Raw genomic sequence first — 17025 nt, forward strand, 5'->3', positions numbered from 1 at the left:
TGCTGGAGCAGCTGGCGACTAAGCCCGAGAGGACGTGACCTGCTCTGATACCAATTGTTGGAATTAGGGTTGCAGAGAAACACACACAGCTTGGAGAAGACGAAGGAAGCTCAAGGCACACAATAGAGAGTATGTTACTTAGTGTGCAATGGAAAGATAGTTAGCCCTAGAGTGATGGGCGTATATACAATGCACGGGGGAAAAAACCTCCTAAAGAGGGAAAAAATGCCCCGGCGGTCCTAGTGTGTTCACACACATCACTACCACATGTATATGGTAACAGAAATATCAAGAGTTGAAAAACGCTCTAAAGGAGATATACACAACCGAAATGGAAACCACGAAAGAGGATGGTAAGGATATAATGCATGTTCCATCCCATTACAAAAAGTATACTCTCCAAGATCGCAAAATCATAGTGAACAACCTGTTAGGGAACTACAGGAACAGGGCGGATCTTACAAAGGGCCTGAAAACACTAAAAGAATAGACTTGGCTGAACCAGGAGAAGAGCCTAGACCTACTTACATTGCGAATGACCTGACAGAAGAAGAAGAAAAGCTTTTGCTGAGCTTGTTAAAGGAATACCGAGATATCTTTGCTTGGTCTTACAAGGATCTCAAGCGTGTTGATCCAAAAATCTGTCAACATACCATACCCATGAGAGATGATGCGAAACCAAGTAGACAAAGACCATACACGTATAACAAAACATTTGCCAAGAAGATAAAAGAAGAGATTGAAAAACTAAAGGAAGCCAAATTCATTTATGAAATTTAACACATAGATTGGGTGTCTCCAATTGTGGTAGTACCCAAGAAGAATGAAAATTTACGAGTGTGTTTTAATCTCAAAAAGGTGAATGCAGCTACCATTAGAGACAACTTTCCTCTTCTGATAAATGAGCATGTTTTAGAACGAGTTGTAGGAAAAGAAGCTTACAGCTTCTTAGATGGCTTTTCGGGATACAATCAACTTTTGGTTGACCCAATTGATCAGCATAAAACTGCTTTTGCAATAGAATGCAGTATATTTGCTTATCGGGTTATGTCGTTTGGGTTAACTAATGCTCCAACCACATTTCAAAGGTTGATGAGCCATGCTTTCAAAGAATGTCTTAGGAAATTCTTAGAAGTATATATGGATGATCTATGCATACATTCATCAATCCGGGCTGATCATTTTGAACAGCTTAAAAAGGTATTCAAAAAATGTAGACTTTATAGGATTTGCTTAAATGCTGAAAAGTGCATATTCATGGGAAGATAAGGAAAAATTCTTGGACATATAGTGTCTAAAAATGGCATAGCTACTGATATTAAGAAGATTCATGTCATTGCTGATTTGCCTAGACCAACAACAATAAAGGGGGTACAAGCCTTCATGGGACATTGTGGATATTACCGACGATTCATCTACATGTACGCTATAATTGCAAAACCCATGTATATCTTGATTACACACTTTGAATGGAACGAGGCGTGTGAAGAATCCTTCATGAAGCTTAAGCAAGCTCTCACGCTAGCTCCAATATTGAAAGCACCAGATTGGAATAAGGTATTCCACGTGCATGTAGATGCTTCCAATTTTGCTATAGGTTGTATACTAGCTCAACCAGGAGACGGGAAAATTGACTTTCCAATTTCTTATGCTAGCCGACAATTGAACATGGTGGAAAAATAATTACACCACCACCTAAAGAGAAGGATTAGGAATGATCTATGTCGTTAAAAAGTAAAGACATTACCTATTAGCCAACAAGTTTGTGTTCTTTGTGGAACACCAAGCTTTGTTGTATTTGGTCAACAAGCCATGTAGCACAGGGAGAATAGTGAGATGGTTCATCATTCTTCTCGAATTTGATTTCACTGTGGTTGCAAAAAAAGGCACTACACATCAACGAGTAGATCATTTGTCAAAGATTGTTTCAAGAGAATCACCTAAAGGGGTAGACGATGATCAACCAGATGCCTATTTGTTCTCCGTAGAAATGATACCTAGATGGTTGGAAAATATTGTGTCATTGATGACAATAGCTCAAGTGGATTCACAAATATCACTTCCTATCACAATCGGATTAATCGAGCAATTGGCTGCTATGTATCAATTACTAGCTGGAAGGCTATACAAAATAAATCAGGACGAGATATTGCTCTTATGCATTAATCCTTAAGAAAAAGAACAGTATCTAAGTCAAGCATATGTTACCATAGTAGGAATTCACTTTGCGGAAGACCAAACTATGCAACGAATCTTCAGACTTTGAGTATTTTGGCCAACTATGAGGAGAGATGTTCGATCTTTTGTAAAGGATTGCCCTCAGTGTAAAAAACAAACACCCATACCTCATGTAACATTGTTTCAAATGTCACCTGTTCCTAAGTGGAATAATTATTTGGTTACATACTTATCGAGCCGAACATATCCTGAGGATATGAGTAAACGTCATCAAAGAGCAATTGAAACCGAAGCAAGAGACTATGCTCTTATTGGAACCAATTGTATCAGAGAGGTAAAGATCAACATTTGCGTCTTTGTGAAAATGAAAACGAGTATATTCCGATTATAGAACAAGCACATGCTGGATTAGCTGGAGGTCACTTTTCTAGTGAGACCACCGCAAGAGTAATCTTGATGGCAGGCATATGGTGGCCAACACTTTTTGCAGATGCTAAAGAATATGTTTAAAGATGTGATGCTTGCCAACGAGCAAAAATGCCAACACGAGTAGATAGCATGCCCTTAAGACCAATGATGGGGGCTAGAGATTTTGCAAAATGGGGTATAGATTTCGTTGGACCGATACAGCCACCTGCTTATAGAACCCAAGGTCATATATTATTGTAGCTACGGACTATTTGACCAAGTGGACCAAGGCTAAAGCAACTCAAAAGAATGATGCCAGAACCACTACTACATTCTTATCTGAGTATGTATTCACAAGATATGTACTGCCAATAGAGATTTTCAGTGATCGGGGAACTCATTTCCTCAATGAGGTAATAAAGTATTTGCTTAATGAGTATATGGTCATCCATAACAGATCATCTCCCTATCACCCACAAGCAAACAAACAAGCTAAGCATACGAATAAAATTCTTAGCTCAGTGTTGACTAAAGTGGTTAGTTCAGGCAAGACAGACTGGGAAATGAATCTTCATGCCGCCCTATGGGCTTACAGAGTTTCATTCAAAACAATTTAAAATGCTACACCCTTTAACCTTGTTTCTGGTCTTGATGCCATACTTCCAATAGAATTTCTACTACCGACATTAAGGGTAGCACATAATGTTGAGTGGACTGGACATGAATTGTCAGAAAGACTCGAAAATTTGGAAAATCTAGACGAGCAAAGGCTAACTGCTATAGCTCATATCTATGCACAAATGCGGAAACAAAAACAGTTTTTTGATTCCCACTTAATCACAAAAATCTTCAAGAAAGGAAACTTAGTTTTAGTCTATTCCCTTAAGCAGCACATTCCCAAATTTAAGAAAAAGGGAAACGGACTGTTTATCATTGAAGATGTATCTCCAAGTGGAGCAGTAAAATTGTCCACTGTAGATGGTGAACCAATGGCTAATTGGATTAGTGGATGTCGTTTAAAGAAGTACAATTCGCCACTAACCAATGAATTGCTAAAAAGAATGCATATAGCCAAACAAAGGAAGATCAAATGACAGCAGGTTATTGATGAAGCCCAAGAGGAAGCTGGGCTTCGGGTAGTCAAACGGAAAGCTACTTCTCTCAAGAATCAATAGATACCGATTCCCATCAACACTCTGAAAATAGATGATTGACAATGGGAATTACCTAAAGACGCAGTTTCAATAGATGATGACTGGTTAGATGGAATGGACCTGCACATCAAAGTACAACTCAACAATCATAGCACCAATGCTTTGGTCGACACAGGAGCTAGAGTAAATGTTGACAGGTCAACCCTTCAACAACGCTTCCACAAAGATTCCTCAAAGATTCTCTAAAGATTCCATATGAAGATGCTGATGAAGTGATGAAGATAAAGATGGATGCTGTAATGTGAAGATACAAGCTCATGGACATCATTGAATATCCCGTTATTATCATTTTGAGTCATTACAGCCACTTTTGTAATGTTTACAGGAACTTCATATTTTAAGTCGGCAATCGTATTTTGGCTACAAATGCTTGTTGGATGAGCAAAGCCAGCTCACGGTGTTGTAATTAAGCTCTATAGAATCCTAGGGACAAATAAGGTCATTTTGGCCGGACATTAGGTTTTCTAAGGCTTAGGATATAAACCAAAACCTAAAGCGTTGTAAAAACAGTTCTAATAATCTTATCTTCTGTGTCAACTGGGAGACTGCGAGAGAGTGAGAGAGAGTGTGTGTGTGTGCTACAAGAGCTATGGTGGTCGGAATCGCAAATGGAGAGCAGCAGCGTGTTGCCCACGAGGAGAGCTATGCGTTGGTGCTTACATCACACGCATTCGTCTGTGTTTTGGCGGATTCACCCGCGAGCTACTTTTGGAGTTTCGGTGAGTAAACGTTGTCCGTTTTTTCATTTCAGCATATCCACATGATCAGAGCGAGTAGAGCTACACATTAGGAATGTTAGATTTTAGAAACAGTGACTTGTAAAATCCGACCAGACATCCTACGCGTTTTCTGCACGGAGGGTATTGGGTTAGGATTTGTGGTCAGAGACCTTAGGGATAGCGGCGTTCTAGTGTGTGTAGGACTTCCCTTGAGTTTCGTGAAGTTTTGAGATCGTCTACTGGGCTTTTGGCTTGCGGTAGCATCATAGGAGACTCTCACATTCACAGAACCGATGGCATGTAGATTTGATACCTCTGTAGGAAGTAGTCATTAGTCGGTCGAGTAGAGGTTGCCACCCTTTGCTTGCTTCCACGCGTCTGTGGGTCGAGCTCCGTCCTCAGTTGACATTATATGTTAGGTGAGTTCTCGCTGTGCTGACGTCCATCGCGGCGTATCCGCCAACGTTGGCGCCGCTGCCGGGGACGAGGGCCCTAAGTAGGTGACCGAGACTTGTCCTTCAGGATAGAGGTCCCTCTGGCTTGCCAGAGTACTATTTTATGTTTAGATAGGATCAGAGGGTGGTGGACTCTCTAGGTCTTAGGAGGAGTCTAGGGAGCGTGTGTCTAGCCTGGATCTTCCGTCTTAGGTAGTATTAGGTAGTAGTAGTTTGTGGTGTAGAGAGTAGGAGTTGGAGTGGTAGATGTGGTGGTAGGTTGACTTGAGAGTCTGTGTGAGGCTAGGAAGCAACCAAGACATCAAAATCACCATCTCACATGATGAGTAGGAGTAGGGTAAGTAGGATATCTTGATTGCTGATCTAGAGTACTTTATGCATGTCTTATTTGCTGTTAGGCTCATCAGAGAAGTGGAAAACGCTAAGTAGGAAAGACGGTAAATTGTGTTTGGAAGCTGATTTGAAGTCCAAAAGTTTCTGTGATTATTGCTAAGAGCTCTACAGAGCATAGGGAGTACTACTGCCAGAAAAAATTTGCATTTTGAGACAGTAGACATCCGACGCCTAGGATGTCTCTAGGGAACTTTTGGCAGGGAATTTGGGGAAATTGAGGTTACCAATGGGTTCAAAGGGTAGGTTTTACTCTAGTAGCATATTGACTTGAGTGTTTTTCCCTATTTTTGTTGACCAAAAGCCAAAAGGCGGAGTCAGAAAACATAAAATTTCAGAAAAGGCTTAAATTGAGTGATTTTTGCATGTTTTTGCAATTGTGAAGTATACTTGCACTTGCTAAGTGCATAAGGAAGCATCAGGGACACTTCAGTCTGAAAAAATAAGCAGTAGACATCCTACGCGTAGGATGTCTACAGGGTGATCTGGGTACTTTTTTGAAAATCTGAGGTTACCAGTGTGTTTAGAAGGTAGGTTCTACCCTATTTTCACCTGGAAAGTGGAAATTTGACCAAATTTTGACAGATTAAAGCCAAACGACGAGAATTGCCAGACATCCTACCCAAATTGTGTCCAAGGCCTAATTTTGAGACCAAACCAAAGGATGACTCCATAGGCATGTTCTAAATGTTGTATTGAGTGCAGGTGATAAGTTTCATCTCATTTGGGTCAGTGAAAGTGAAGATTGAACAGACTTTAGCGTTTTTGGACGGACAAAAGGCAAGAATAGCTAGTTTTGGGGTCTTTTGACATCCAAATTCAAATCTAAGCATACCACTAGGTTGCTGAAGACTAAGGGAATCTTTGGTCCAAGTTTGTGTTCATTCTGAGAAAAAAGACATCCTACGTGTAGGATGTCTACTGCATGATTCTGAGACCAAAATTCTAATGTGACCATACCATGCTATCATAAAGCCTTAGATAAAAAGCCTCCTAGTCAAGTTTGCCCCAATTTGGAGCTGATTTGACTTGAAAATTCACCAGATCGGACATCTGGCTTCTGAGACAGATACTTGATCATTTGACCATCCTATAAGTGTCAGAATCAAAAAGTAAAAATAGCTGTATGTTTAGCACATCAAGTGGAACCTTGGATCAATTTTGGGATAAATCTGAGCAAAAAGACATCCTACACGTAGGATGTCTCAAGGCCATTTTTAGGTCGAAATGAAAATCTGAGCATACCATTGGGTTGTTGGACACAAGGAGAGTCTTATGTTCACATTTGGGTCAATTCTGAGCAAATAGACATCCTACCCGTAGGATGTCTCCTGCATGATTTTGGACCCTAGACCAACATTTGACAATACCAAAGTGTTTCATAGCATCTTATAAGCCTGCCAGTCAATTTTGGTCCAATTTGGAGCTCATTTGACTTGAAAAATCAGCTGATAGAGTATCCAGCTTCTGGAACAGATTCTTGAGCATTTGACCAGCCTAGAGGTGTCAGAAACAAAAAGTGAGGATACCTAGGGGTTCAACACACCAAGGGGAGTCTCTGGACCAAATTTTATTCAATTTTGAGCAAAAAGACATCCTACCCGTAGGATGTCTAGGAGCTTATTTTTAAATTTTGACCATACCACTATGTTGCTAGACCCAAGGTGAACCTTTGAACCAGATCTTGCTTCATTCTGAGCAGAAAAAAATTTGGATGTAGGATGTCTCCAGGGGGTTTTTGGGCAGGAATTTGGGAATTCTAAGACCACCAGTGTGTTCAGAGTATAGGTTTTACCAGAGGAACATGTTGACTTGAGTGTTTTCCCATGTTTTTGATGTCCAAAAGTCAAAAGGAGGCGCCAGAAAGCGAAAAATCCATAAATTGCTTGTTTGGAGTGATTTTGACATTCAAATGAAATTTTGAGCATACCAAGGTGTTGCTAAACTCAAGGGGAACCTTTGAACCAGATCTTGCTTCATTCTGAGCAGAAAAAAATTTGGGCGTAGGATGTCTCCAGGGGGTTTTTGGGCAGGAATTTGGGAATTCTGAGACCACTAGTGTGTTCAGAGGGTAGGTTTTACCCTAGGAACATGTTGACTTGAGTGTTTTCCCATGTTTTTGATGTCCAAAAGTCAAAAGGCAGCGCGAGAAAGAGAAAAATTCATAAATTGCTTGTTTGGAGTGATTTTGACATTCAAATGAAATTCTGAGCATACCAAGGTGTTGCTAGACTCAAGGGGAACCTTTGTACCAGATCTTGCTTCATGGTGAGCAGAAAAATATTTGGGCGTAGGATGTCTCCAAGGGGTTTTTGGGCAAGAATTTGGGAATTCTGAGACCACCAGTGTGTTCAGAGGGTAGGTTTTACCCTTGGAACATGTTGAATTGAGTGTTTTCCCATGTTTTTGATGTCCAAAAGTCAAAAGGTGAAGCCAGAAAGCGAAAAATTCATAAATTGCTTGTTTGAAGTGACTTTGACATTCAAAGAAATTTTGAGCATACCAAGGTGTTGCTAGACTCAAGGGGAACCTTTGAACCAGATCTTGCTTCATTCTGAGCAGAAAAAAATTTGGGCGTAGGATGTCTCCAGGGGGTTTTTGGGCAGGAATTTAGGAATTCTGAGACCACCAGTGTGTTCAGAGGGTAGATTTTACCCTAGGAACATGTTGACTTGAGTGTTTTCCCATGTTTTTGATGTCCAAAATTCAAAAGGCGGTGCGAGAAAGCGAAAAATTCATAAATTGCTTGTTTGGAGTGATTTTGACATTCAAATGAAATTCTGAGCATACCAAGGTGTTGCTAGACTCAAGGGGAACCTTTGAACCAGATCTTGCTTCATTCTGAGCAGAAAAACATTTGGGCATAGGATGTCTCTAAGGGGTTTTGGGCAAGAATTTGGGAATTCTAAGACCACCAGTGTGTTTAGAGGGTAGGTTTTACCCAACAAACATGTTGACTTGAGTGTTTTCCAATGTTTTTGATGTCCAAAAGTCAAATGGTGAAGCTAGAAAGCAAAAAATTCATAGATTGCTTGTTTGGAGTGATTTTGACATTCAAATGAAATTTTGAGCATACCAAGGTGTTGCTAGACTCAAGGGGAACCTTTAAAGCGGATCTTGCCTCATTCTGAGCAGAAACAAATTTGGGCGTAGGATGTCTCCAGGGGGTTTTTGTGCAGGAATTTAGGAATTCTGAGACCACCAGTGTGTTCAGAGGGTAGGTTTTACCCTAGGAACATGTTGACTTGAGTGTTTTCCCATGTTTTTGATGTCCAAAAGTCAAAAGGTGAAGCTAGAAAGCGAAAAATTCGTAAATTGCTTGTTTGGAGTGATTTTGACATTCAAATGAAATTCTGAGCATACCAAGGTGTTGCTAGACTCAAGGGGAACCTTTGAACCAGATCTTGCTTCATTCCAAGCAGAAAAAAATTTGGGCGTAGGATGTCTCCAAGCCAATTTTAGGGTCCAACTGTAATTTTGACCATACAAGGGTGTTCACAGTGTCACAGATATCCCAAATCTTCTTTTAAAATTGAATTTGGACTCATTTTGACCATTCTAAACTGCATTTCACTATTTTGGCCATAAGTTTCACAAACGGTATTGGATTGGAAAAGTTTTTATATCAAAACGTAGCCTGAGAGCGACACTACAGATCTTAGAGAAAAACTTGAACTAAATGTATGACTTTGGCAACCGTTTAGGTCAACTTTGAAAAAAACATCATTTAAGGCCTCAAAATGCATCCGGAAGTCAGGTGTGTCTAAAACCGACAGTTCGAAAGAATTGCGAGAAAACGGTCATGGTTTTGAAGATAGTTTTGACTTTTTCCTAGGAGAGGGGCTAGTGAGCCATACGCGAGGTCATCGGCTAGAGTCAACCCAGGCTCTGGTACATACCGCTCAAATCAACCTAGAGCGGACACGAGTGCATGTGAGATTTTCATCATCGGGAAGCTGAAATTTGAAACCAGATTACGTCTCTAGGCCTTCTAAGTGACCATTAAAGACTGCCAAGTTAGCATATTGAAATTATCTTTTGGGAAAACCATTGGTCACCCGCTGGAAGGTGTAAAAGCAAACTGCGGCCTAGTGTAAAATTGAGAGTCACCTCCAAGCTCAAGGAACAAGTCTGGCCGTCAAAGGCACATCAAGAATTTTTGCACTCATTGTGAAAAATTTTGCCAGCTAAATAGATTTTTGCAGATTGTGTGTTAAAGTGAACATAGGTTAGCTCGACTCAAGAATCGCTATGAAGGAAGCAGTCGTTGCAGTATAGTGGTAAGTTGCATAACTTATCATAGTGCTTCCAATAGATCGAGGCCTGCTAAAAAGCTCTAGGCAAAGTAAGCAACCAGACAAGTCCGTATCCGCCTTGGCAAGCAAGGGAGCTAAGAAGTTCAAGCAGTGCAAGCAAAGCACAGTTTAGAAAACTCAGAGATTAAGGCATCCACAAAAGCTGAAGGACCTCAAGCGAAAAAGACCGACACAAGGGTGCTAATAATTTTTATTAGCATTGAGGAAAGCAATTAGAGATATCACTGAACAGGTACAACAAGGGAGTCAAGACAAAAGCAATGGCGTCTCAAAGGAATCAGACCAGCCGAGACGAAGCTTCAAGTACATCCGCAAAAATTACAAGAGAGCAAATTCGGGTTTATCTGATTGGCCACTACAAAGGACTGCCATGCTATGAGGATGTCAATCGGAATTTTTACATCAAGACAAATAAAGATACAGAGGAAACTCGGACATCTCATTATGTGGAAGTTGAAACAGCGAAGAATGTACTACACCCACATCCAGATTTCATGGAAGACTGTCTGGGATCAATTTACATGAGGCACAGAAAATACATCGACAATGAGATAGAAATGTTGTACAAAGATCAACTTACAGATATCTACACATATCCTCCAAGTAGTTTTCTGTACAACGCACAAGATGGAAAACGGAAAATTGGTACCCTCTATGGAGACGAAGACGATCGATACTACAGGGCTGTCACAAGTCATGAAGTTCTTGTAGAAAACAATCATTATTTTTCACCAGAGGCGTTTGGCTCAAGAGGAGAAGACTACATGTCTAAAGGTGGTAATGTATAACATCTCGTCATGGTTTTACCTCTAACTACGCACCTGGAAGAATTGACACCTACAGTTGTCACTACACAAACGAGTGACACACCACATGACACACAACAAGGCACAACATGGAAAGACACGGTACAAGTCTCGTCCACCACACCAACACAAGACAAAGCACAAACACACCAAATTGCACAAACAGAGAATACGTCGGAAGTACCAGCTATGAAGATAGCACAACTTCAAAAAGAACTAGCTCAGTCTCAAGAGCTACTTAACAAAGCACAAGAATTCAATCATCAGGCATTAAACAGATTCCAACATCAGATATGGAACCCTCTTGGATGGGGGGAGTTCAAACTCAACAAAGAGACCCTATCTCTTCAAGAGTGGGATTAAGAAGTCCCGTTTTACAAGAAATAGTGTCCTTTTCAGGAGCCCAAGTGGAATTTCAAGAAGCATTGGAAGATGCCAAGCCGGAGGAGGAGAGACCACCGGAAATTTAAAATGCCAAATTTAGAAGGTCAGGTCAAGATGTCATTGTGGTCGACAAATACGGTAGGCACTATGAAATAGACGATGTGAAAAATATGGATGAGTTTAGCATTTGTGGGCAACCTGTAAGTCACATACTTGGACCCCGTCCAAAAGCACCATCTAGGAAAACAAAAAAAAAAGATTCGGTTCAATCTTCACCCTCGGTGTAAACCTCGCCAAAATCAACTCGGAAACATAGCCCTAAGGCTATGCAGAAGCCCCATGTCAAAGACCATATGTTGATGGAAGAATTACCATTACGACTGCTAGAAAGCATGGATAGTGATTTGATCTTGTTTGCAACCAATAATGGAAGCTATTTTCAGCTTCTCAAGGACAAGATGATGGAGGATAAAGAGACGAAGCCAGTGGATATACCTAAGTCAGTTGTAATTTACAGGTTCATTAGGCAAAATTTGGACTCACAAAGGGACTCTTTAAGGAGTTTGACTTTACCTCTCTCTACCAAAACGGGCGCATGGATAAATTTATGCAAACAAACTCCAAAGTTGGTGGAGTTTTGACAGTTAGAATGTCCTCTTCAAGCTCTATCTACTGATATATAGCACGCCATGAGATTCCTCATATTTTAGAAGATTCTTTTTTTGATTCACCTAGTGTCACATCATAGGTGAATCAAAAAAAGAATCTTCTAAAATAGAAGGAATCTCATGGCGTGCTATATATCAGTAGATAGAGCTTGAAGAGGACATTCTTACTGTCAAACCTCCGCCAATTTTTAAGTTTGTTTGCAAAAATTTATACATGCACCCGTTTTGGTAGAGAGAGGTAAAGTCAAACTCCTTAAAGGGCCCCTTTGTGAGTCCAAATTTTTCTTAATGTATGCATGCAAAGAAGAGGTCATATCTGTATCTAGATACCATAGGAAACCATTATCAGCAGTATTATGGAGATTTGCCTCGTCCAAAGAATGAAAATGCTGAGATAGGGGCATATTGCAACCAGTGTGCCATCAGTCATTTAATCAAGGAATGCCTAACAAAGCTCTACCTGGAAAAGAAGAAGCAATAAGCCAAAAGCAAAGTTCAGACAATGACAACAAGGGAACGGAAGCATGAATCCCCAACGAGATCTCCAGAAAAGAAGCAAATCTTGTCGTAGAGCACAAAAGACAGGCTCAAGACACATTTGCTCGAAGTCAAGGGTGTCAACGACATTATCATAGAGAATCAAGCTTTCAAAAAATATCAATTGAATCAGCTGATTCAAGATCGCTTAAAGAATCTCAGTGAGGACAAGTCAAAGCATCCACAAGGTGATGAAGATGAAGCTCGCAGTTCAAGGTTAGAGAGAAAAAGAAGCCAAGATTCTGAAGATAGTAAGCAAACCCAAGAAGAGGTGGCAGAGGTAACAACAAAACTTAGTGTCACCTCACGAGACAAAGACATGCAAGTTGAATCAATGGATGAAGCTGAAATTCTACAAGATAATTCCTCTACTGTAGACTCTACAAGGATGATTGAAGAAATCAAAGAGCAAAAGAAGCTAAAAGAAGATGTGGCTGAAGTTTTAGAACCCACAGAAGAAAGGGAAATGACCGACTCCAAAATTGACTACCAAGGACAAGTAATGCAGGATATGAATGAATATTTTTGAGAAGAGACTCTACCAAAATCCATGGAACAATGGGAACCAAAGGCCACGACGACCATTGCATCAGAAGAAGAGAGTCAACCTCAACATCCTGCTACACAAGCTTCAAAAGATTTCCAAGAAGAAAAGTCACCATTGAATGACCTTCAAGTGCTAGAAGAAGTAAATAGTGACAGAGAGCTTCTGAAATCTTCAATGATGGTCATCACGACTAGCTCTCAAGAAAGCCATTCTACTACCACTCCAAGATTATCGGCTTCCGACAAAGGCAAAGCCAATATGAGCCCACAAATGTCCTACCAACAGAAGCAGCCCCTTAAATCAGAGTCTTCAATCCAACCCAGAAAATTTCAAGATAGAGCTTCTATATCAACTGACAACATTCTTCCACATGAAAGGAAGACTCCAAAGAAAATCTTTCAACCGAAATATCCTACACAACGAGATCACCGTTGACAAAAGTCTTCAAAGGTCTACATTAAAGCTGAAGAAATCAAATTCAAGGACCCAATATGGATCACTGATCCAAGCCAATTGATGAACGGTAAACACATGGGATGGATATCCTCCCAGTACAACTTAGCAGAACAAGGCTACTACGAAGGTCAAAAGCAAATATGGTTACCAACACCAAAGATCTCAGTTTATGTAGTGGATAACGGCTTTGAAAAGCACTCCCAAAAGCAAGAAAGCTCATATTTATATCGCCAAAAGAGATCAACCAACAAGGCTCGCCAAAGGTATGCAAGAAATTTCAAATCGAGCTGGCCTTCATACCAACATAGCACTTCATCAGTAAATAATCCCAAAAATGGCACTCTTGTACATGTCAATACGACATCAAAAACATCATGGAAAGTTCCATCTACAATTCTTCAAGCACAAGGTTACTATCAAGGAAATCGAAGAGTCTGGCTACCAAAGATTCCGGGTAAACATTCTTCAATCAAACAACATCAGCTTGAAAATAATCGCAATTTCACGGAAGGCAAAATCAAGGACAATGTCACAGTCAAGGCAACGGATATCTACAAAGACACACTAATCACACGATGCAGATACAAATGGATGCCAAAAAAACAACACATATCGAAGAAGATTGAAGTCATCTCTAGCTCTCAAGAAATGTCAAGACATGATAGACAAAGTGTTATGGAGAATGGAGCGAGCCAATCTTCTCAACCAAGGGACCAACAACAACAAAAAGAAATTTTGACAACCAAGGTCACCCAGGTATGGCAAAAGAAACCAATATTTCCAGTATGGTCCTTTACAAATCCTCTCTTCGAGGATAGGAGTTTTGAATTTCAAAACCTATTCTTGGTCGAAAGATCCCGAAAGTAAGTCAAGTCACCATAAAAAACATGGCATAAGAGTCAAGAGTCAGGCAGCTAAGCCACTAAATGAGCAAGCGTCAGACCCAAGATTCATGTCTTAATATTTTTTGTGGTCTATGAGTCTAGATATTTAGATTATAGCTCAAGCTGGAAGAGTTGGGCATATTGTAAAATTGAGTCGCTCACGCTTGATAGGTGAGCAGAAGAGTCAAAGTCTAACAATTTTATTTGGAGGAGAGGCAAAGTAATCCACAAAACACTCACGTACATGTACACAGTGAGGATAGTGAAAAAACCTCGAGTGTCAACAGCCCTTCTTGTGAGTAACGACAGCTCTTGAAGTCAAATATATTTTTGCTTCTATAGCTACATTCACTCGTGGAAGCACCCATTCAAACTCTTCGTACACCACATATTGTTTCCCATGCATCTATCTGTGAAAGCATATATAATGTCCCATCATTGGACATTTGCATTTGACATGATTTGTGTTCCACCCATGCACTTACACAACAAAATGACGATGACAAAGCGGTAACAGGTTTCATAAGCATTTGCTCAACAACAACCACTCTGACTTCAAGCTACTAACACTTATCCAATGTATATCCAGTCAATAATAGTAGCCATACGGTTGTAAGTACTTTAACTCAACAAAACTTGGTTACCTCAAAACATAAGTACATATAGCCTCCCATTTAATTGTGACTAAAGGTATTTTTTTTCCCACTTGGTTTTTCCCTTTAGTCCTATCCAGGTATTCAAGACCTTCATTTTGTAATATAAGCCACATTTTATTTTTTATATAAACACAGAAAAGCAGAACAACGGCATCCCCAAACAACTACATGATCATCAACTAGAAAATCAAAGGGGAGTGGTCCCGAAAAAATTCAAAAAGGCTTCAAGTTTACAGGTACACGTGCAGGATGACACCCAAAGAACAAACGATACAGAGCTGCCAAGATAAAGAGTTGCTGCACCAACAAACCTCACTCAACGTCCTATTCACGATACAACAACCAATCTGAGGGGGAGAGCTATGGCTTCAACTACACTACATGTACAAGAAAAAGGTAACTCTACAACATACAAAGCATCTAGTAGAAGCAACTGCAACAACAAAAGCTTCAACCAACACCAAAACATGAAGCACTCGTCAAGGCCACTGTAGACATAGGGTCTTGTAGGGGACAACAAGAATTCGGAGGGGGAGAGTGTTGACAGGTCAACCCTTCAACAACACTTCCACAAAGATTCCATTAAGATTTCTCAAAGATTCTCTAAAGATTCCATATGAAGATGTTGATGAAGTGATGAAGATGAAGATGGATGCTGTAATGTGAAGATACAAGCTCATGGACATCATCGAATATCCTGTTATTATCATTTTGAGCCATTACAGCGACTCTTGTAATGTTTACAGGAACTTCATATTTTAAGTCGGCAATTGTATTTTGGCTACAGATGCTTGTTGGATGAGCAAAGCCAGCTCACGGTGTTATAATTAAGCTCTATAGAATCCTAGGGACAAATCATGTCATTTTGGCTGGACATTAGGTTTTCTAAGGCTTAGGATATAAACCAAAACCTAAAGCGTTGTAAAAACACTTCTAATAATCTTATCTTCTGTGTCGACTGGGAGACTACGAGAGAGAGTGTGTGTGTGTGTGTGTGTGTGTGTGTGCTACAAGAGCTATGGTGGTCGGAATCGCAAAAGGAGAGCAGTAGCATGTTGCCCACGAGGAGAGCTATGTGTTGATGCTTACATCATGCGCGTTCGTCTGTATTTTGGCAGATTCACCCACGAGCTACTTTTGGAGTTTCAGTGAGTAAATGTTGTCCGTTTTTGCATTTCAGCATATCCACGTGATCAGAGCGAGTAGAGCTACACATTAGGCATGTTAGATTTTAGAAACAGTGACCTGTAAAATCCGACCAGACATCCTACACGTTTTCTGCACGGAGGGTATTGGGTTAGGATTTGTGGTCAGATACCTTAGGGATAGCGGCCTTTCAGTGTGTGTAGGACTTCCCTTGAGTTTCGTGAAGTTTCGAGATCGTCTAATGGGCTTTTGGCTTGCGGTAGCATCATAGGAGACTCTCACATTCACAGAACCGATGACATGTAGATTTGATATCTCTGTAGGAAGTAGTCATTATACGGTCGAGTAGAGGTTGACACCCTTTGCTTGCTTCCACGCGCCTGCGGGTCGAGCTTCGTCCTCAGTTGACATTATATGTTAGGTGAGTTCTCGCTGTGCTGACGTCCGCCGCGTCGTATCCGCCAAGAGTAAATGCAGTCAGTTATTCCACATACAAGAAGGCCACAAGTCAAGCATTGACGGTAGGAATAGTGACAATCAAAGGATGCAACAAGAACCCAACTCCAACATTGGGAGTAGTCAACTTGAACGTGATAGTACATGGATGTTCATATCCTCATCAGTTTGTATGCTTGCCAGATGAACACATGAATGAAACGACGATTCTTGGAATTCACTCATTCTTCCAATTGCACCAAGCAAGGAGGAATGGAAAAGAAGCAATGAGCATACCAAACCACGAAGTAGTCAATCTTCTCCATCCCCTTGACAATCAAATGCTACATGTAGCATGCAGGGAGTCAGGAAAATTTGGGTACCAAAAGCACAGCTTAAGGATAAGTCGATTCAGATATGGGTGCCTAAAACTTCACCGACAAAACAAAAGAAGATTCCAAGGGTTAAAACACAAAGACGAGCATCTCCGAGCAAGGAACCTTACATGGAAATGGTTTGGAATAAAAAGGAGCACATATCTTCTCCACAAATCGTAAAACCAATCAAGCAATGGCGAGTTAAGTCCCCAAAGACTCCACCACACCATGCAGCACCAAGCCGACCAAGCTACCAATGGCGAGAAAAAGCTCGACACCTGTCAAAAGTGCTACCAACAGCTCAAGCAATCGGTGTGCTGAAGCATCCGGATGGTACAATCAAACAGAGAGCACACAAGCTACAAGACTTGCTCTTTGGAAGACATCAGCAACAAACCTCGACGTGGGAAACCCTTGAGTTAATTACTCAAGACCCAGCTCTTGCACAA

Source organism: Adiantum capillus-veneris, chromosome 19, assembly GCF_014529385.1.
Source record: "Adiantum capillus-veneris isolate H3 chromosome 19, ASM1452938v2, whole genome shotgun sequence".
Classification (NCBI taxonomy): Eukaryota; Viridiplantae; Streptophyta; class Polypodiopsida; order Polypodiales; family Pteridaceae; genus Adiantum; species Adiantum capillus-veneris.